The sequence below is a fragment of the Stigmatopora nigra genome, chromosome 6 (genome assembly GCF_051989575.1).
Source record: "Stigmatopora nigra isolate UIUO_SnigA chromosome 6, RoL_Snig_1.1, whole genome shotgun sequence".
In the NCBI taxonomy this organism is placed as follows: Eukaryota; Metazoa; Chordata; class Actinopteri; order Syngnathiformes; family Syngnathidae; genus Stigmatopora; species Stigmatopora nigra.
In genome coordinates, this window is record NC_135513.1 from 8117625 (window position 1) to 8141116 (window position 23492).

Sequence of the window (23492 nt, forward strand, 5' to 3'; positions counted from 1 at the left end):
ACCACCACCACTAAGACTACTACCTTATATATGCAACACATTTTAAGCTAGGCCATTCATTGATGGTGCATATTTATAATCTGGTGCACCTTATAGTGCGGAAAATACGATCATTTCTTTAACATTTAGTACATTTCTCACAGAAGGTTCCAACAAGACCTGAGAGTGTAATTCTGAAACCAATTTTGCTTTCAATTACCCGTGTACCTCCAGCAATTACCTCTTCATTTTCTACATTCAATGTCTCAGTGGCTAACAAAAAAAATGCACCTGAACCTCACAATAATGTATTTCTGTACAGAATATTGCTTATTGTAATTTCATATCCAACGGTGGGCTAATCTTGGACAAGATGTCTTTCTGCTCCTATTTGATGCAACTCGCTCACATATATTCTCCCACAGACAGAAACACAAACAGCCATGCTATACCTTTCCACATTAAACTGCCATGATAGGCCTGAGTAATGCCGCCAATCTGTTTTCCTGCTGAGATAAACATCTGAGCCGTCCTCATCTCTTTAACACGTTAGACCTGGCTAATGAGTTTCGTCCTAGTACTCAACATACCTTTACGTGCATGCACACAAAAAACACACAGGTACACCCCCCCCCCCATACAAGTCTAGGCAAAATTAATGAGTGGCTTCCTGCAGCTTGAGCTGTCATTGTGGCGCGGGGAGATAATGTCGATATTAACTGACCTGTCATAGTCGCTCCACTGATAAACACAGCAGGGAAGTGGATACAAACCAGAAAATGTGTGTATTCTAATACATCATTGTTGAGAACCTCAGTTAAAGAAATCTTATCCCTGTTGGCATAAAGCTGTGCATGTGTGTGCTTTAAAAATGTTCCTTTGCAATACTAATTGTATTCTGGTGACATTTCAGAGTACATCTTTTCAAATTTTAGGGATTATTCCTAATGTCATATATATTTTTAATTAGCTATCTGAGGTCAATATTAAAAGCCAGGATCAACATTAGCTGTCAATTAACATAAGATTTATATGGTGCATCAGAACATTTGACCTGAATATATAATGTTAATAGGCGGAATGGTGCAAGAATGCTTAGCATTTCAGCCTCACAGTTCTGAGATCGAGAGTTCAACCCTCGGTTCGGATATTCCTGTATGGAGTTTGCATGTTCTCTAGTTCATGCATAACACAACTACCAACCACTACAACGACATCTCCATCTCGTGGATGTATAACACAATCTTTTACTACTACTACTACCACCATCATTACGACTACTACATTATATATGAAACACTACATTATATATGAAACACATGAATAGAATGTGAATATCTGGATAGTGGGAAAATCTGTAAAATATATCATTATATTTAGACAGTTTCTTAGGCAAAAGATTGTTACTTTTTTAAAAACAGAATATATATATATATTTGAAGCAAATTTGTCAATAAAAACAGACACGTCTCACATATAATACACAGATTTAGAAAGAGAAAGTACAACAGTCACTGGTTATATCTTCTTACTGTCTTATAATGAAAGACTTGACAACCATATATTTTGTGTATTACTTGGTATTAGGGAGTTAAAATCTTTAAATGCAGGCACTGTTCCAAATTGAGCACGCCTTTTACAATGTTGCCGTGCAGTCCAACTCACTCTTCAGAGTCTAACTTCTATCACAACTGCATTTTGCAGTAACAGACAAGAAAATTATCCCCAATACAGAAACTTTAGGATCCACAACAGTTAACTGTGTTTACAACTTTATATCAACATTTTTTTCTTTCCAGAGCCTCTGGTGTTTTTTTTTTTTTTTACCTGACAAGTTTAAAGGGGGAGCTCTCATCTTGATCAGAGGTGGTGGTCGAGGACATGACAAATGAATCCTGTCGAAACATCGGGCAAAAAACACTCAGAAGAAGAAAATCTAATACATAGTAATTTGAGGACTTATATATTCCTCAGTTTAAAGTTTACATGTAAAGCATATTTTAAGCTATCATTGTGAAAGCCCATTCATTGTGTGGATGTATGCAGCTGTGTTTTTGTATTGTTTAGATTCATAGCAGCTTAGGGTGATGCGGTACTATTATGTTTCAAGGAGAGGAACTTGATCCTCCCCAAAAACCTGTGGTTTCACCAGATATGCAGGTTATTCCCTCAGGGGCCACGTGAGGGTGAACTGAGGGTAGCGGGAAAGGCTTTCATGTGGATGGCTGTACCAAAAAGAACAAAAAGAAGTAGAAATTGTAAGCGGGGTTAGGTCACACTAGTATTGGTCTAAGAGCGACAGGGACAAGGATGAAATACTCAGGGATAACTTTAATACCAGTGAAGGAAAGGGAGAATGGTGAGGGAACCTAATGTCATTCAGTAGATCAAACAGAGATCTCAGTGTGAAAATCATAACTCAAACTTGTGGCTCTTTTATTTGGATGGCAGTTGGAGAGAAGCAGGTGAGAAACATTGCGAAAATAAACCTGCAGTTCAATTTGGGAGGATGTAATAAAATTCACAGCGTGAACTGGGCACCAAGAAAACGTGGTATAAAAGGCACACAATGGACAAAAGGAAGTTTGTTTTGATAGCTTTTTTCTTTTTTTTTTCTTACTTTTATAAGCTTGATCTTAACTCCTCTCAGGAGGGTGGGGGGAGTGTCTTTTTGGCAACAAAGTCGACAGCTAAGCTGGACCTCTGCCTGTGGGCCAGCTCCTTCCATGGATGTCCGTTATGGCGAGAGGGAGCCTCACAGTCTGTCCCAGAGACCTGCAGTGCGTACATCTGGGATTTTTCTGAAACTCTTCCAAGTGCACCTGTAATCACATACAATTATCCAGCTCCACACTGCGATGCAGAAACGTCCTGAAAACAAACTACCATAGTTACAACCCGTCCGGGACTACAATGAAAACTTCAAAGTGGATTCTTTAAAAGATTAAATATATATACCTTATAACCTAGAATCAAACAATCTAAACAAAATGAGGTTATCACAATGCAAATGTTTAAATATAAAGTAGACATATACCTAAAACGCCTTTAAAAATGTAACAGCTGTTCTGCGGATATTCCTCACAACTATTTTGAATGTGGAAAAATGCAAGGTGTCCTCGTTTACTGTGTTCGAGAATGTACTAAACTGCAAAGAGAGTTGTGAGAAATCATGTGAAGGTCATCAGGATTGATGCACATGAACCAAGCAAAATGGTTTGTACTCTGTATTGACCCAAAAAAATTCAATTTTTCAATGTTTGGTGCATTTGAATGCACAGCCTCAAGTTGAATGTGTGGGTAGAGGTAATGAAAAGCCAAGTCATATTGGAAATACAATTGACCAATTTTAAAAGAGGAAGGCTGAGGACTCCACAGAGCCTCTGTGGAAATACTTTAAGCAACGGGGTGCGCAGCCACCATCACAATTTGTATTTTTTCGGTCTTTGATCTATTATTTGGTCTATTGCCTGTGTCTTTAAAATAATACATGAGAAAATAACTAATGATATAATCACTGTCGGTCTGATACTCCATCTGGTCAAATAATGTCAGTATAAAATGTTTTAATGAAATATCGTGATGCCATTTGCACGTCACAGATTATCAATATGCATAATAATTATTTTCATAAAATAAATAAAATTATTAATAGTTGATTACTTTGGTGTAGCATTCTGTATTTTAATCCCATATTTTTACCCGTAGGTTAGACGTTAACTACATTTTTTGCAATATATTGGCGAGTATAGAGATGGAATTCATGGATTGAATTTGTGTCAGATAAAATGTTCTCTTGTTTTCCTCATAGTTTTGGAGCTTCAAATCTATTCCGGCATGGTTTCCATCCTCAATGCGCGATTTTTGATTCTTTGTAACAGTAATGATTAATTCATTGTGAACTTATTCCCTGCAATATCCGAGTTAGCCACTCGGCCTGTGCGCGCACGTTTCAGACTACTAGTGTGCTGGGGCACAGTTGAGGTTGTTTATATATTTATTTCAACTCTGTATTTACTTTGGTTTCCTCCCACATCCCAAAAACCAGGGTAGGTTGGTTGAAAACTAAGTTGCGCTGAAGTATGAGTGTGAGCATCAGGGTGTCCCCCACCTGGTGCCCTTAGACAGATGGGTTAGGCTTCCGCATCCCCTGCGACCCTAGTAAAAATAAACAGTATTATATGTGGTCTTATATATATATATATATATAATATTTTTTTAATAAAGGCTATCAAAAATTATACAAATATTTTTTTTAAATCTAAAGGTGAGGCATTTTGAGTAAAAATTGCGGTGGGCGCACTGGCTTAGCTTTTCCTGCGTGGCAGTTTTAAGTTGGCGAAGATGACTAACGTCCTAACAGGTTTCAATGGCTACATACATACAGAGAATTGTGTTCATTGCACTGCAATGTCTAAGAACGGCATGAAATGGAAAGCAAAAATACTCCAAAGTAAAGATTGTTACTTGAAAACATGAAACTGGGTCACACATATTTCAGCATACCACTGTATACCGTTAATTGTTACTAACTTTTAGTCATATTTCAAAATCCAGGAATCTAAAGCTATCAATTATAAGACTTGAGAAGCGCTAAACCAAAATACACATTAATGATGAGGGGGGAAAAGCATGAACTAAGAATTTGTGTTTATTTATTCACTGCTATAAGTGCATGTAGTGCTGCAAACATTTGTACAAGTGGGCGCCCCTGAGGCATTACCCCGCCCCATTGGTCTTCTGGGTGTGGAAGGCCTACTGAGATCCCCCAGGAAAAGTGATGACATACCCCATAGGAGGCACAACATTAGCTTTTAACTCTTTCATCCATCTGGCCCTGTGCTCTTTATCCACCATTGTCACAATTCAATTCCCCATAGCTGTCAAATCCTGCATACATTTTCTCCTCCCCCTGGAGTTTACAAACTACTTTTTATTGCCCCACTTTTGACAGTTTATGCTAGTGCTTATATTACTTAGTGCTTTTTCCCCTTGATGTTACTTCTAGTCCTTCACTTAAATGTGCCAGCAAATTTGTTCATTTTAGATCAACATATTTAATTAAATTAATGCAAATCAACTAATATATACACAAAGAATGCAATTAAGAGCCTTCCCAGACTAATCAAAGGAAATACCCTCTTGAATATGAAGTAAGTTCCTCTTAGAATACACACAAACACATTAAACAATTTTGGGAGCGAGTGAAAATAAGACTTTACAAGTGAGAAAGGTTTGTTTGCTCAGAAATTCTTCAACACGCCGTGCTATTAATCTGTTGAGTGGACAGTATTGTTGTACTATTACTATTCTATTTATATATTCATTCATTCATTTTCTGAACCACCTATCCTCACAAAGGTCGCACAGGGTGCTGGAACTTATCCCAGCTCACTTCAGGGCCAAGGTGGGGGAGCTCAAAGTGCTACTGCCCCTGAGCTTTATACATAATCAATATTTGACTCCTAAAATAAGTGTCACTATAAAGAATACAGTTAGAACATGACAAATATAAAAGAGATAACAATATAATACTTATAAGAATAAATCACAGATAATGGATTTACAATGCACATTTTGGTCCCAAACCGATGGTTGAGAATTGTTGCCCCTTTTTTTCTTATATTATCAATTTTCTATTTTTTGATGCACATTGAGTTGAGGGTCACAAGAGAACTTGCAGAATAAAACAGAACACATATTTGTGTGTGATAAAGCAAGAGAGGAATAAAAATTAAAAAAAAATCACAACTCTTCAGGTCATGGCACATGATTTACACTAGTACATGCATGCCCTCACACATTTTATCCAGACATGCATTCACCTGGCTGAGCTAGTAACTGGTGCATGTACACCTATGACATACATTCCACATGGACATCTGTCACAGATGAATTCATGACATGCTGTCAACCCTGCACATCTCCTCTTTCCTTCTCAATGAGAAAAGGACACACACACAACACACACAACACACATTCATGCATGCATGGATGCACAAAAATACGCTCACATCTTCAATACATTTGTCAAAACCAACTATTAGTAGATTGGAATGGTTGTCAGTTATGAGACAAGGTGGACCATATCACTAAACAGCTATATTTGCATCTACAGTAAAAAACAAATCACAGTATGAAAGGGACAGAAAATTATTTGGAAGCACAGACAGGTGGGCAAGTGGTTCTGGGGTCGAGTATTCGATACTAGTTCGGTCCTCACTGTGGGGAGTTTGAATGTTCTCCATGGCCGTGGGTTTTCTCTGGGTAGTCCAGTTTCACCCTCATATACCAAAAACATGCATGGTAGGTTGGTTGGTTGAACACTCTGAATTGCCCCAAGGTATGAGTGTGAGCATGAATGGTTGTCCGTCGTCTTGTGCCGTGCGATTGGCTGGCCATCAATTTAGTGTGGAGTCCCCCGCCTGATGCCCATAGTTTACTGGGATAGGCTCCAGGGCCCCCCATAACCCTTGTGCTTCAGAAAATGCATGAATGAATGTTTTACATAGGTGACCTGGGCTTAGGGGATTTTTCTCTCATTTCACTTTAACATTCATAAGTTCTACATCACTTCAAGAATTCTAGACCGTATGCCCCTTTGTTTTTTTCACCGTCTGTAACTTTTAGTATATCCTTGAAGTAAGAGCCAAGAGACCTTTGAAGGCCGCATCAAACGTGGTAAAGTGTCACACGGGTGACTTTTCCCGAGTAGAGGGTGTATCATATACTTTTAAGAAAATGTCAACATCTCTTCGTTTCCACCTTTTTTTTTTATCCCCGTTTTAACCACTGGTTCACAGTCAGAGCTACACTGCCCCCCAAAGGCTGGCTTTTCTTGCATCCATCACAGCAGAAAAAGGCAAGATGTGACAAAGACAATCCAAACTTAATTTTGATTTGTTTAAAATGAAACTCAAAAAATGACTTATAAACTTTTTGATGAGTTCATTGTTCTCTTGTCATCTTTTGAATGTTTGTCCCTATGTAAACCGACGCTACTAAAAATGGCAATTTAGTACTCGGATTCTTTAAAACAGAGGAATGAACTTGTCTTGTCAGTTTTCCCAGATTATTTTCTTACTTCAGACAGATAAAATTGGAGGAAAAAAAGATAATTGCTAGTTGAGACTGGCTGGTGACAGAGTGGTTAGCACGTCCAACCTTCGTCTGTAGAGTTTGGATATTCTCTTAAACGGATTTTAGTGCGAAAAAATGAAATACATGGTAAAATAAGCCAATAGTTTTCATATATTCAGATGATCAAATGTGAGTATAACCCAGATTGTCCATTCTACTGCAGAACTAAAAAGTAAAAACCCAACCACATGATCACATAACTCAGATTCTATAAGTGGAACTATGTATAACTGACGAAGTAAACAACCAACTATAAAAAAAATCTCTAAAAGTGAATGGCAAATGGCATACATGTTTGCTCACATGCAACCTTGCAAGGTCACCTGAATGAATCACTGCCCATATTCAGCAGATGACCTGACCGCTAAAAAAATCACCAAGCGTAGGATGGTTGACTGGCGACTTAAGTGCATTTCCCACGCAACCAACCACTGGATGTGTTCATACAAATTGCATGCACGTACACGCACACCCACAAACACCCACACACACGCTGTGGCACAGCTGCATTTAAAAAACAAACGCTCAGAGAGAAATTAAAAAAAAAAAAGTCAAATCACCTCGTGGCTGAGCGGGCCGCTGTTCCACAGAGGTTACCCTCAGATTTGGATGTGACATACATGTATGTTTGTGTTTATGGTAAGGAATGAGAATGTAAGTGAACAAGGTTTCAGCTGCGGATAAAATAAATCCATTCAATAGAAAACACGTTTTCCTGCCACACATAAATGTTCTACACAACCCCCTTCCCCTGTCTCCTAATGGCTTTGGGGACATTCTTCAAAATGTTGCATATTTGAATGCCGTGGTCGTGCTCCCATTTAACGTAGTGCTCTCTTAAAACCTCTTGACATTATTTACCGCCATTACAAATGCTGCTCTACCTCCGTTATTATAAAGTTGTTGAAATGCAATTCAGCTATACGTGGCCAAGCACAGTTTGTATTGGATGGGATAAGAGAAGCAGTCATGCTTCATCATGTTCTGCTGTTCACTCACTGACTAATCACAGGGTCCATGTCAGGGCTGCTTAAAGAGAGATAATGCTTTTGAGAGCTGTCAATCAGAAGAATCCAATACCACTCTCAGGGAAGTAGTTGGAAATTCGGGTCTTGTTTCATTACTACAATGATACAAAAATGACACTGCCTTAACTTTCTAGACAAGGTCACAAAGTAGAGGCTTTTAGTTTTAATGCTCGCTCAAAACAACCAGGGTTTCACTGATTACTTGCTGGATCACTATTGGCTCCAATATGGACCTTAATTAAAAAAGGCATTAACCGTGACATGACTGTTCTTGTTCAATCTCCACAACAATATCTGGCCGGGGCAGAGTGGTTTATTGTCATTGGGAAGAGATAGTATCAAATTAGTTCTGTTCGTCACCATGTTAAATCAAAATAAGATATGTAAATGGGTTGGCGCAATATTTAAACTCTGTAAATTGAAACGTTAAAATCAAATATTGGTAACAATTAGGGGGTGTGGACACTCGACTCTGGAAAATTTGAATGAGGTTTTCTTTCTTTTATTGAAAATATTATGACTTTACTAACTTAGCACCAATATTGAGAAAAGATAAAAGAAATTGTCCTTTGTCTGTTGTTGTATTATTATTATTAAAAACTTTCTATGTAAGAATGCGAATACAATTTTTCTATCTGAAATTGGCTACAGCTCAGTGGTGGCTCTAGTCAGGATACGTAAAAATATTTTTTGTCACAAAACTTAATATGTTTTGCCAAGTAAATCAATTTCAATTATTTTAATTTCAGACGAAAAAGCAATAATTGAAAATCATTGCAATATATTTCAACTCCCGCTGTTAAATCTTTTCCACGTTTACAAAAGAAAATCTGTGTTTAACTCACTAATATTAAAAAAAAGTCTTCTTTTTGGGACAAACTGTATTTTTAGTGCTTTTGCGTCATTTACAATCCATAAAAAAAATTCGAAAAATTGACATCAGATTCGAATAGACATACAAGTGGTCTTTAGTATATTGACAATGGCAGTAGTCTACTCTCAACAAAAGTAATCAACTGTGCTTTGTTTCCACCAGTTGGAATTGCTGCGTGGAAACTAATCTTTCTTCCATTTGTACAACAGAAAAGAGAAGACTTCTATGGGACATTCAAACAGATGAATTGTTAATTCTCTTTCATTCCCCATTCAGATGAAAACCTTGGTGAGAACATTTATCTGTATTGTATTGGATCCTATTAAGTCATTCAGGTATTTTTTTGTATGTCACAATCCATTACAGCTATTTGATGTCTTTTTTAACATCCAATTTCTCTACAATACTAAACAATGCTTGTCAAAAGCATGCCTTCCAGAAATCATATTCAAAATTATTCTGAGTATGACAGTGCCTTTTCTAGATTATTGCATTACTCACTGGCTTGACATTGAAGTACATCATTTCCCGAGAAATATTTTTTGAGTATATTCATCCACTCTTGGATGCTTTGTACTTTTCATCAGCATGGGACATTAGGTAATGCAGCATTTGCCTCAAAGTGACCAGACAAAAGGTACTGGGCATTGCTTAAATGGATGAAAAGCAAAGGACATGAGGCTTCACTTTGCCTTTATGTAATATTATAGTCTTGTACCGAAACATGAACAATGACAACATTAACCTAGAATCCACAGTGCAGGTTTACAGTATTGGAATGAACTAGAGAAGAGTGTTGGCTTCTAGTTGGGCTCCTTATCTGTCAACCTCTGCTAATTGCTCCCCTTATTAATGATTACAATTCCCCTAATAAAGCAATAATAAAGCGTACAATGACAACACAGCACATATTAACTCACATAGGGCGCACTTATAAGTCTAAAATTTTCCCTAAAGTACGCGGAGTAGCCAATCAAGCAGTGCACCTTTTGCATGCACTAAATTCAACTTGACTGTCTGGGTACATTGCTTGCTGATGCATTGTATTTAAATAGTGAGAAGGTAAAGTGACTGACCCACGTGGGCATATCATGCTGAAAGCATTACACCATTAGCAATTGGCAATGACGTTTTTGTCTGCTACCAGTGGCCAAGACGATCCAGATTAGAGCCGAAATGGGAAGACAAGATCAGTTTTACAAATTACGTACATTTTTTTAAAACATTTTCTTTCCCGTATAAAAGTTGTTATACAGCGCACTCAATTTGATATGATCAAAATATCATAAACTACGGAACAAACGTAGAAGTTGACTGGTATGCTCACCACACATGGTCATAGTTTACAATGGTTGCCAGTCCTGGCGCTGTTAAGCATGGGGGAATCAGTGGGGGTTGGGGATGTTGTCCCATTGTCCGTCTCTTGGGAACTGATCGGACCACCATAGTGGGATGTAATTGTAGTCAAGTATCATTATTGTCCAGCTATTGTTCTATTGGTGACTCCTCTTTCCCAAATATGGTCTGTCTCGCTGTCAATCCTCTGAAACCTTTTTCTGTTTGGCTGCATTTCAATAAACATCATAAGTATAGGCAATTACATAGCATATATATATATATTTATACTTATGTAGGTTGACAGCCATTCACCATGTCACTGAGAGAGAATTGACTGCTTAGCAGTAAATGACACCACCCCCAGCCTTCGCTCTTTTTTTATGGCCACTGGTGAATTGGCCACAGTCAGGAATGCGCTCATGTTAACTCTTACAACTACGGATTATCTCTATTGAAAATAACCCGCATATTTTTCAGAATTGGGAATTAGTTGGAGTACCCAAAGAAAACAATCAGAGAAAAGACAAATAAAAACAAACCTTGATTTGAATATAATTATGTTGGAATTGATTAATTGCTTTCAGTTATAAATAAGAAGACATGACACTTTGACTCGCTAAAATCCATGAAAAAATAAAAAAGGCAAACTAGGCCTTGGACAAACCACTTGTTTTCCCTCTATTGAAAAAAAAATAAATGAATAAAAAAATAAAAAAATCAATCCATCTTTGGTCATAGTATGGAAGGTGATGAACATTACCATTCCATGGGCCCATTCAAATGCTAATGCCATCGTGTAATTGTATTTCATCTTTTCTTGTATTTAACCAATGGGATTATCTTTTTGTTTTGTTTGCTGTAACTATTGTTGTATGTGTGAAATGAACTCAGCTTCTCAGGGAAGTAGCCTGCTGGCAGAGATTAGTTTACATCATCTTCTTTTCATTCTCCTCTCCGTTTCTGTACTCTCTTGTAACACGCACACACTGGTAAATATAAGGCAAGAGTGGCGAGACAGATGGAATCGGATTAAGTATATATGTATTTTTCCCCATTCGTGGCTCGGTGTCACCTTGTGCTCTTCTTAGAGTGTTGAAGGATGAAAGCACGCTAAGAACAAATCACAATTGGAGTAAAGGTAAATTACACAGGGGAATGGTTGTCATGGATACAGAGATTAACTCTTTTCAACACTTGAAACGATGCTATTGTGTCAATGTGTATGGCAAAAAAAAACTTGCTTTGTATGTATTACTACATTTACACATGCATTTATCTCAAGTTCCACTTGGGAGTCAAAGCAAAAAATAGTTAATGTATATATATATATATTTTTTTTTTTTTTCAAAAATGTAAACAGTAAAGTACTGGAAAAAACAAACAAATAATGTAATTAAAAAAAAGAAATCAACTAATTACTTTGCATTCTTCATAACATTTTCTTTGTGGAACAAAAAACAACAACAACTCTGGCCTTACCATAGTGACAACAAAATCCTTACTGCCATCTACTATAGTGGATATGCAATTAGACTCAATTCTAACATGGCCCACAAAACAAGCATATTCCCAAGGGTCACACGCAACCCTTCTGGCATCACTGACCCACAATTTGTGAAGCACTGGTCTACTCCAATGGTTCTCAATTATTTTAGTGAAGTAAGACCTCAATGAATATTTAGCTCTCCGAGAAACATTCTCAGTGTTCAACAATAAAATACATGTAGTCAGTCAAAATGTTCAGTGAAAATAAATGCAGAGTGTAACACTACTTCACTTAAAGAAAGAGTGAGATTGTGTTACACTTAGATATTCCTAAATATTTTAAATACAAGTGCTGAATTTTGAACAAACAGTTATTTTAAATCCATTCATTCATTTCCAACACCACTGACGCAGAGTGCACACCTGTTCTGTCAATTTCAGTTACCCGTCAAAATGTGCTCCAAAGCAAAAGAGCATGCGCATGGCCATAACAATCCCCAAGGGTTATCACACCTAAAATACCCATTAATTTAAAGTAGTATTTTAACTCTGACTCATTTGCCTATTGTCATTGCTGCAAGTGAGTTTATTTTAATATGTATTTATTTAATAGTGCCGTTTGACCACTAACCAACGTAAGCAATTGGATACACATGAGATCTAAATAAAATATTGATGATAGTGCGAGATGATGGCTGCGCTCGAGTTACTGTACTGATAACAACGGGGAGCTTACTTCAACAAAATTGACAGAACACCAGCAGATTTCAGGCGAAAGGCGAGTTACTGAACAGGTGTATAGTCAGTCAAAGGGCAAATACAGGGACAGACAACCATTTGCACTCATAATCCAGCCGCCATTGACAAAGCTTTTTGCTTGCTACCTTGGGGTTGAAGTCAGTCAAATGTATCATGACACCAATAACACTGTCTGAAGCCTTAAATGGGAATATTTTTTTAGCTTCATATTGAATACAACTGAACTTCAAAAATATATGTTCTGGCAAAAAAAGAGAGTTTTAATGATTATTGCTGTCAAATTCTCGTGAAATGGAGCTTGTCTACCACAATTTAAAACTACTAATGTTACTAACGGAATATATCGTTTACTGTAAATCAAATAATAATTGACAAAGTAGAAACCAGAACAGACAAATGAACATAATGTTATAAATAAGTAGGAACATAAATAGCAGAGTAAAAACCAAGATCATATACAAATTAAGGAGTCAGGCAGGCAAAGAATTATCAGCAAAAATATGGGTGAAACAATTAGGAAAAAAATGAAGTACTAATAGACAAAAAAAAAACAATAACAACAACAACAAAGCCTAGTTTCAGAGCATGAAACCTGGACTGCAATAATAATAGCTTTTATTTGTTACTTTTCCTAAAATAGGCCTATTTAAATAGATGACGCACACAAGGTCTTCTAGCAAGACCAACATTATTATAATTTGTTTTTAAACGTAAACAAGACAAACAACACCATAGAGACCTTTTACATCAAGCGGTAATGAAATGGCGCTTGTAGAGAAACGTTTAGAAAGGTCTGTTTTTGTGCTTCTGTCAAACATGGTTTACCCACAATGACTTTGACGTTGCTAATCTATTCTTCCTGAAGAGGACAGTTGTGCCAAATGTAATGAAATTCCTTACACGCGTTCCTGAGATATTGTGCACACAGGAGAGGCTTTGGCCAGACGGACAACCTAAAAAAAAACATAATACTCCTGGATGGATTAGACAACATTGAACGACATTAAAAGTCTCCTTAAAGGTTACACAAGGGGAGTAAGTAAATCATTCTGGCAATTCGTTCTCTGCATTTGGGTGTATTGCATCCTCGCATCCTTCTCAAGCGATTCAGTTGGGAAATCTGCCAGCGCAAAAATGAAAATGAAAAAGAATTGAGTGTTGCGCAGCATGACAAACGCTCACTAACAACTAAACGTTTGACTTTGAAAAGTTAGGACTTCTGTCTTGTAAGAGATTTTGCATCTACTGACTTTGGGTATGGCGAGAACCTCTTTTAAGGGTATAAAAGTTACTGGATTTCATATGTCCAGCAGGGCAGAATACCCGTTTTCAAATTTGCTTGCTTGTGGGCACCCAGGAAGTGGGCAAAACCAGGTTTTCTGGGCTATGTTGTTTGTTATCCAAAGTACAAGAGTATATGAGCAGTAAAATCATTAAAATGTTGACAAGGGATGATTGTTTGGAAGGGAATATTTTCACAAGATAGTTACTTTATCTTACTTTCTCGAGTACATAGTGGACTACTAGAATTTCCACACATTTCTTAAACAAGTGTGTCATACAACAAAAATAAATAAATCCCACTATTACCCACCAACTGACATGGGGTCATATCCTTTCCTTAAATCCGCTTTTGCCGACTAAATTGTGTCATGACATTCACTTTCAACTTAATACGTGAACCTAGAAGAATTACAACTTGTCTATTTCCAACAAGCACAAATAACTTTCTTTAGTCCTCTGTCTAATGCTCATTTTAAGATATAATGAGAAAACTATTTTTGTTTGGGAGGAAATGAAGACATATTATGGTGTATTTAATTTACAGATGTCCATGTGCTGTAGAAAGGTGAAAGTGGTAGAAGTGGTAGAAGGATAGGGTGAGAGTAATTACACACTAGCCATTCAAGAGATGCAAAAATTATAGCGTTAATGATTAAATCACAACAGTATATCGATGTACGGAGATATTTCATTAAACAAACAAAACAACAACTGCTGCAAGGACTGCAGAGTGATAGAACGAAAATGAAGACTGAAAAAGAAGTGCAAAAATTGTCTGTTTGAAGGGTCCCTCTTCTGAAACTGAATTTTATGAGATCTAAGCCCTAAATTACTCCATTAATTGAATATTTACTTGAATAACAGTCATGCAATATTTTCCACTAACAGCCCAATCGCATTTTGGATTAAATGATTTTGGTGATTGGATGCAAAGATTGATGGGTAAACCAAACCAGGTCCATTTTAATGCTTGGCCTCTGACCTTTTAAGCTCATTTTATTTATTATTGGGTCGCTGCTCTTTCCCTCATTCATGCTCCACTTACCCTCTCCCACAGTATGTTTATGTGCTTTTATGACTGTCTTTATCATTCCCAAGTTGTTCTCTGAAGCTCATATAATGTCATTCCTGCACTGCCATCCTTTCTCACCATTAACGGCAATAACTGTAGCCTCTGTAGTGTCTCCACACCAACTGTCAAAGGAATGGTTGTTTTCCTGTGATCCCACCTATGGTGGTTCATCACACCGTTGGGATTCTCAAGTTTTTTCATATCACTGTATAGCATCATTGAATTAATTAAATATTGCCCACATTATATCAATTGTTCCCAAGTCATCCTTGAAATAGACTATCCCTTCTTTGGCTCTTCCAAAGCTTTCCTATTTTTTGTTGCGGTTTGGGTTTTCCCTTGGTCTTTTGTGATTTAAATCAGAGTAGTATGTCAGAATTCTTTAAATGTGGGATAGTGAAGTCCATTGAGAAATGTAAAGGTTGGCTGTGATTATGCTGTTATTACTTAAATTACAAGTTATTTTACTTTTCCTATCTTTCCCCAGAGATGCACACATGCAGACGCTATTGAACACATTGTGTTCTTCCACCTATACAAGACTGTTTCCAAGGTTTGGCACTCTGCCTCCTCGTCATTCCCCTCTAACTCGTTCACTTGTCTCCCCATCCATGTCTTGATCTTCCTATTGGCATCCTTTCTTTCATCCAGCCACTCTGAGCTCTCCATTTAATTATATTGTATGTTTGTGTCCCGGTGCATATTTCTCACATATTGCTGGCTTCAGGGCATCATGTTAACTTTTGCAGATGTTAACGTACTGACAGATACAGAAGTATTTAAAAACTCCCAATAGGTAGAGCTGCCGGGTACCTTTGGTTCAAATATTTCCCTTAAAGCGATACTCTATTTTTGTTACTAAAAACTTGTACAACAGAATAGAGGTGTTTTCAATTGTCTTTTTTTCCAGTTTCCATGGTGATCTGTATTGACACAAGTGGTAATTGCAGCAGGTTTTGACCGTACTTTTTTTTTTTTTATAGGAACAAAAGAAAGAACTTGAGGGGGAAGATGACTTTCTGGCCATACCCTGGTGGCCAATTTTGCTGGAATACAAGGAGCCCAAGAGGGTGAAGGAACAAGATAAAAATCTAGTATCAGTATGTTTAAGCAAACAGACATATCACAGCAGACATTAAGCTCTCAGCAATGCCTAAAATACAGTATTTCCATCCATCCTCTGTACTGGTTACCTTATCTTAGAATTCTCAATGTAGTGATTGAGGTGAAAATTCCACAGTTGTAACACTGAAAGAGCTGGTCAACACCACCCTTTGGCCTCACTCTTAGTACATTTTACTTTCTGGTGGCATACTTTCTACACCCCATATTTATGTAGTGATCAAAATCAGGTTGTTATATCATTAGTTTTCCTTTTCAGACCTTGTCAGCAGTCAAACATTGCAAAACATTTCCATGCATTGGAATTATCACATGCTTCAGAGATTTGATTTCATGAGTTCATGCACTTGTGACAAAGATGATCCACATCAATCCAGGCAACAGTCAACTCTTCCCGAACACAAAACCCCCCAGCCTCTAAATTCTATCACTATAACATGCAGCTATGAACAACTACAACAGTGACACATTGATTTATGACTGCCTGAGTTAACTTTTTGGAGTGCACAAGAGTTTTTGTCCATGTCAAAAGTCAGGCTATGGCCTTTTCTACTAATTGCAATCTTTTAATTCCATTCTGGAAGACCAGAGAGCAACACATTACAGCATTTTCACCCGAGACAAGACAATTGCATGAATTATGGTCTATGCATCCTTAATGGATAAAATGCTGTATTTTTGCTTTATCGTGGAGAATACATTTTAGTCATGTACTTAATGCGCAATTGAAAATGAAGAGTTTAGTCAAGAATGTCACCTTTTGTTTTGTTTTTCTACTGAGAAAATTTGAATGCTTATCAAAACTTAGAATGGTATTCTCGACCATTAGCCTGGGTCATGTTATTTTCTCAGGATTGAAAAGAAAACAAATAAAGTATATCTATTATTTAATCTCTAGGACTCCATATTTGCATAACTCCTGCTCAAAAGAGGCATTGGCAAAACATTGCATCTAAATCCATAAAAAGAAGTATGACACCACTAACTCATCCAAACTTAGAAATCAAAATAAAAACCTAAAAATTGTAAAATAATTTCCTTTACCAGTTTCTTTTCATTACATACACAACAACCTGCAGAGCCAATAGCACAAACACAATGAAAAGAGTGGTTTTCTCTTTCAGTCTGAAATGTTCCTGCATGGCATGGATGACTGCCATTTTAGTCAGTGAATGACTGCTAAAGAACTTTGTAAATGCAAAAGAATATGATGTGCCTGCATCCAATCTCAATTGACATTGAATTAATTTTAATTCACCATTTTTATTCTAATGAGTTGAATACGGCTTCTCCATTTTAAAAAAAATATAATGATGCCGCACGGTGTCTTTTTAAATCACTAATAAAGACCTCTTCATAGTTGGAATATATTGAAGCTCAAACCAAGGCTGAGGGCTTGCAATCTGGGCAAAACTCACAAACCTATGTGAATGAAACCTGATCCAAATCTTCCTATAACTAGAAACAGAACTGAAAAATGAAAAAAAATCCTGATTTTTTCTCTGGTATTAAAAAAAAAATCTAAACAGCAAAGACTAACACAACAAAAAAAGAATACAAAGACAAATATGAACATGTGACTGACATGTAGATTGGTTCTTGTGCTTAGAATGCACGTATGTGTGTAAACGTGAATATATTGTATCTATGGCTTAACATTTCATTTCTTTCTGAGAATTCTGCACAACATGACAAGATGCTCAGAGTAACATTATTTACCCCTCTTTGCCTGGAAGGATGACTGCAGCAATGGATTGCAATAAATGGTTGCAATTCAATTTGTATTTGTCAGATTAATGGATGAAAACATGATGATCAAGTGCAACTGAGCAAAAAATTGTGCTATCAAGAAATATCACTAGGAACCTACATGTAAACATGAAAGACTGTCCACTATTTCAACAACAGATTGTGCATATGGCATCTTGACCAGCATTCTAAAAACAATTCTGTTAAATCAATACGATAAATATGCAAGACGTACTGCTCTATTAACCAAAAGATAAATAAAATTGTCAAAGGGCAATATTGAACTAACCTTGGTTATGTTTCATCAGCGTGCGTTGCTTTGTCTCTGGTAAATAGGATCCTTGTTTGAGTTATCTGGGAGTGCTAACAAACACTGAGACAAAGCTTTGACTTGCATTAGCCTGGCGGGGAAGCTTGTGCTCTATTGCTGGGATTTCCACAGTATTCCACCAAAGGCTGCAGTGTGTGCAGGATTTCATTCCAACCAAACAAGACAACACATTTTCACCAATCTGGTTTCTTGCAAATGTAATCAGGTGATTGCAGTCAGGTGGTGTTTGTGGAAACCTCATTGGTTAAACTGTCTGTGCTGCATTGATTGGAGCAAAATACAGGGCCTACAGCGGCCCTTGAAGACCTCTGCTCTATGCTGTATGCATCTACTGCAAAGATACTTCTCCCTCTCACCATAAGTCTTTTGTCAGAATTTATCATTTTACTCCTCGACCAATCAAAATGAGCAAAAGTCCGGTTGCTGGATGTCTCTAAGAGATAATTCACTCGCTCTTCCCTAGGCACTCATTATATCCAGTTGTCTGAGGTTTTGTGCAGGGTTAAGCATGTCAAACAGGTTCATGGTGAGGGACTATAAGGAGTCAAACTAAAAGAATTTTAAAAAATAAAAGAAAAATTCAGTTTCAGTACATATATGTGTGTATACACACACATATATATACACATATATATATACATATATATACACATACACATATACACATATACATATATACACATATATACATATATATACACATATATACATATATATACACATTTATACACATATATATATATACACATGTACATATATACATATATATGCATATATATATACACATGTACATATATACATATATATACACATGTACATATTTACATACGCATACGTCTTGTTTTAATAAAACAAAAGCTGAACTACTACGTTTGAACAAGTGAGCATTCCTTAATGTGATAACATAATAACAGGAAAGTCACATTAAACAAAATTTCATGAGAAATTAAAAACAAAACAGTATATTTCCATATACACTCACAAAGCACACAGGTTAAGTGGACGAAGGTCTTCTCTTTGGACCAAACAACCCGAGATGCCGTTTACAGTAACAATTCTTATCCACTACTTTAGAGTGATATACTGTACTGGCGTGGGGCAGGCTATAAAACCTTAAATACTGTTTCTGACCAGTGTTTCAATCACGGAGGGATCTCCACACACGCATGCGGGAACGCACAGAAAGGCGCACACACAGACGTGGATCTCAGCAAAGAGAAGATTACTTTTCCTCTACTGTGGAAATCAATAGGAGTGCTCCATCGCTCAAGTTAATGCCCAACACCTTCTGCAACAAGTCTGCATGTGTGTATACTCACACAGACACACGCGCACAAACACCACCAAAAACACAAGTACAAAAACACACCCAAGTTGTGATTGTGTGAAGGGCTGTAAATATTCATTCGATTCTTACAACAGACACTGAGAGAATAAAGATGCGTGTTTGAAGAGTGAATCATTTTACAAGACAAGAAAATTGATAAATGACAGTTTTTTTGCAATGTCCTTTGCAACTACACAACGTAAAAAAAATGTGTAAAATGAATTTTAACTGAAAGTGGGCTGTAGAGAAACTCTTTGGATCTACAAATGAAAAAAAAAGAATACTTTTTCATTACTTGCCCTCAACCTCAGTTGTTGGGGAAGCATCCCTTTTTTATCTTTCCCGGTTTATTCTTATTTTCAATTTACCATGATTGCTGTGACAGAAAACACAAGAAAGCCGACTGTAAAAATTCTACAAACAAAAAAAGCAGGCAACAAACACTTCCTACTGGCCCAAAACACTGGAAATAAGACCAGTAAATAAACTTTAATGCATTAAAAAAAAGGGATGATATTCTGTTCAAGCCACAAAGATGTAATTATTTGTAAGAATTGAATGTGTTTATTGTAACATTAACATGTTTTCCTTAAAAACCGCAAACAGTGTTGTTCCACAGTGTCTACAGGAAAATCGTGGAAACCCCACGCAACCCTTTTGTTGTAGCATGACAAAAGGACATACAGGAAAAGCAATAGACTTCAAAATTTGTTATTACCGACAAATTCCCATAGTTTAACACCACCATATTCGTTCACCAAGCCAATAACTTCCTACCGAAATATTGGTTGGAGTAACCAGAGTAAAGTGTGAGAAACAACATGGTTTTTGACAATGTTGTTTTCTTTATTCTGTACTTTCGGTCATATGTTCACAATGTGTGACATTTGCTGATGGGTCAAGTCGTTAATCAGCCTGCATCTTAACCATGTTTGGTTGTTTCACTCATGGGACATGCTGCACAATGCAGGTTGTGCTATAACTGACCGATATTGACTGTTTAAAACATGTGTAGTCATATATCAATGTTCATTTAAAAATAGTATTATATGTATCATTTAAAACTATTATATTGTTTTATTATCATCTAAAAAACTAAGATGACATTTGAAAAAGGATGCCGAATACAGCACTGGAGCTCAAGGACATCCAAACTTCAGAAATATAGAGAATAGCAGAAGAAATGTATTGATGACAACAATCATTAAATTTGGCAAATTTTGGTATTGTACAGTTTTAATGATAGTGAGGTTACTTGGCAAAAGAAAATTGCTGTTGATGCAACTCATTCATTCATTTGTGGAGCCCAGTTAGGAATATTTGTTTACAGAATCACAGTAAGGTGATCTTCTTTTATCGTCATTTGACCAAAAAGACAAAACAACAGGCTATATCGCAAAATACAAAGTCAGATGGTCATGTGAAGAAGCGAAGAAAAAAGTCATTGAGGACAAAGGAGAGGGAGGAGAAGAGCTATGCCCTGTGACGAGATAAGGCAGGCTGTTATTGACCTCGTTGTAAAGCACGGTGTCTCCCTGGGTGCGGAGTGTGCAAGCAATTCTCTCTTTTCATCAATAGCGCCATTTTCACAGCACAACAACAGGGTGATGAATGATGATTGATTTGTGTTTAGCCACTAATTATAGCATATTCTGGCAATGCTGGAAAATAGACCATAATTAGTGGTCGGGTGGGAGGACTGTCTCGTCACCCCTTTTACGTTGACGAGTCAGTACAAAGTGGCAAAGTTGACTTCCTATTCCTGCTTTTCTATTGCTCCATGAGATAAAAATCTAAAGTGCACATCAGGGGTGTCAAACTCATTTTATTTTGTGGGCCCCATGGTAGTTTCAATTTCATCTGGGGGGCCATTATGTCTTCCAACTAAGCTGCCAATATTAATTGATTAATAAATTGACAGCTTTCTCGATCGTGCCAATTGATAGATTATTTTTGGACATTCAAATTAGTACAAATTGTTTGTAATTATTGATTTGAAATGAGGAAACAGAAAATAATCTACAATCCTCATTTGAATTCCATCATAAAACAGAAAGTTGGAACTCATTATTTACTTTCTCGGGCCACACAAAATGATGCGGCGGGCCAGATTTGGCCCACTGGCCGCCACTTTGACACCAGTGATGTAGACTATACGCCGCATGCATAAGTGTTTATATATTCATGATCTTAACTGAAAGACTGCATTTGGTAGGTCGAGGTCTGGTCTCGGACTCGACCCCCAGTAGACTCAGTCCTACTATGAATTGCAAATGTCTTGATCTTGATTGACTTATGATTTCTTGTTTTGGGCACGTCTCAGTCCGGTGTTGATTGTGGTATCATGCACAACATTGAGAAACTGCTTGGAAAAGGCTGGACAGCGTCTAAACTTTAAATTTTTCTAAAATTGGTTCCATGGGAATACAATTTGGGAAAGGGAGTTTATCTGTCGTGGAGTTTTTCATTGCATGTTTAACAAATTTCTCCCCAGAAGCCATGTGTGGGATTCTACCATGCTTAACCATTTTGCCTAATCAAGTAGGTAACAAACCCAATTTCACCCCAAACAATTTTCCGCCATCAATTTATTTCTCCACACCTGAATTCATAATCTTTGGGTTTTTGTCTTGGCCCAACTGTGTTCTGAGCACTCACAAAGAAAGCATAAATATTGAACAGAATTAATATTCAGGACCCGTTTGTCTTACAGGCAGTTTAGGTAGGGAAAAGAAATCACTCTCAACTGACCCCAAACCAGAAGATTTTCACTCAGGGAAATCTTTCAGAGATAGATATCCAATAAGCCGGCTTTTGCTGACTATGATCAAAAGGGAATAAAAATGCTGACTTCCATCCCAATATGGATGTGTGCACCTATCCTAAATCACCTGAGGCTCCAATGAGTGAGGATGTAAAAACCCTTCATTGTTCTTTGACCGGTCTTTTGCTCAAAATTTCAATCAAATATCTGCTGAGGAACTAAAATCTGGCTAGCCAAAGCTGGCATTTTCTCATTTAATTATTTTGTATATATCATTACCAGTTAAAAATGATAAATCAATTAAGTTGTATATATATGTATATATATATACACATATGCACATTGTGCTTTGTTATTAGTTGTTGAAAAAGTGCGCAATGAACACAAAAAGCCCAAATTGGATGATTTTGTGTGCTAGTACTTCTACTAAATGCAAATACATACATACCCCAATAGACACCAACACAAGAAAATACCTGTTTTCTTCTTTTCTCTTCGTCCTCTCTTCTGTCATGTTTCCACAGTGTGTATTAAAGGTCATGTGGCACACTGAAGGCACTGCAGGTCAACGTTTGCAATTTTTGTGGGTGTATGTGTGCACGCATCTGTGTGTCAAAAGCACTGAGCCAGAGTAATGGGTTTGCCCAGCCGTCCGTTGCGGTTGTTTTGCTGCTGAAAAAAAAATCCAGCAAAGCAGTGTGAATGACCAATTATGCTCAGGCGTCATTGGCACACACACACACACACACACACACACACACACACACACACATATACACAGACACGTGCACTCACACACGCATAGTAATTTAATGCATGCGCGAGATGCATTCATTAACAATGTTATCCAATCCAGTTACTCAAGGTGCAAGGTGAACGTATTCGGTAATCGTTTCTTGTTGAACTACTATTGAACAATTCCACATTAACATGCTCCTTGTCTCTCGAGTCACCAAGTCTCACGTCACCCTGGACTGCAGCCTGTCTGAGCCACTTTGCAGTCGTACAGTAGCCTCTGGGCATTTGTGGTCCAATAGTGGCTCGCTGAAGTGGAACCTGACGAAGACTTGCAAGTCCAAATTATCCATATTAACATGTTTAGAATTGTCACACGCTGTGTAAAAGGTGTGCATTTGCCCGGCCCAAGTTTTCATAGGTAAGCCAATGTACGAGCTCGGGTCCAAAGCCACCTGACCAAAGGAATTAGAGAGTGACTCTGGAGAGTGCAAAAGTCAACCAA

The 23492-nt window shown here is 37.2% G+C and overlaps 1 long non-coding RNA gene across 2 annotated transcripts; it reads right to left on the reverse strand.

Moving 5' to 3' along the window:
• Nucleotides 1–1033: 1033 nt before the first annotated feature.
• Nucleotides 1034–18159, reverse strand: LOC144198367 (uncharacterized). 2 transcript variants are annotated; one of them, XR_013326698.1, is made up of 4 exons: nucleotides 18120–18159; nucleotides 4091–4137; nucleotides 2600–2801; nucleotides 1034–2204 (listed from the first exon to the last, which is right to left on the reverse strand). It is a non-coding gene; the product is annotated as an uncharacterized LOC144198367 (long non-coding RNA). The 2 variants fall into 2 exon arrangements; XR_013326697.1 differs by lacking the exon at nucleotides 4091–4137.
• Between the last annotated feature and the right edge of the window lie 5333 nt (nucleotides 18160–23492).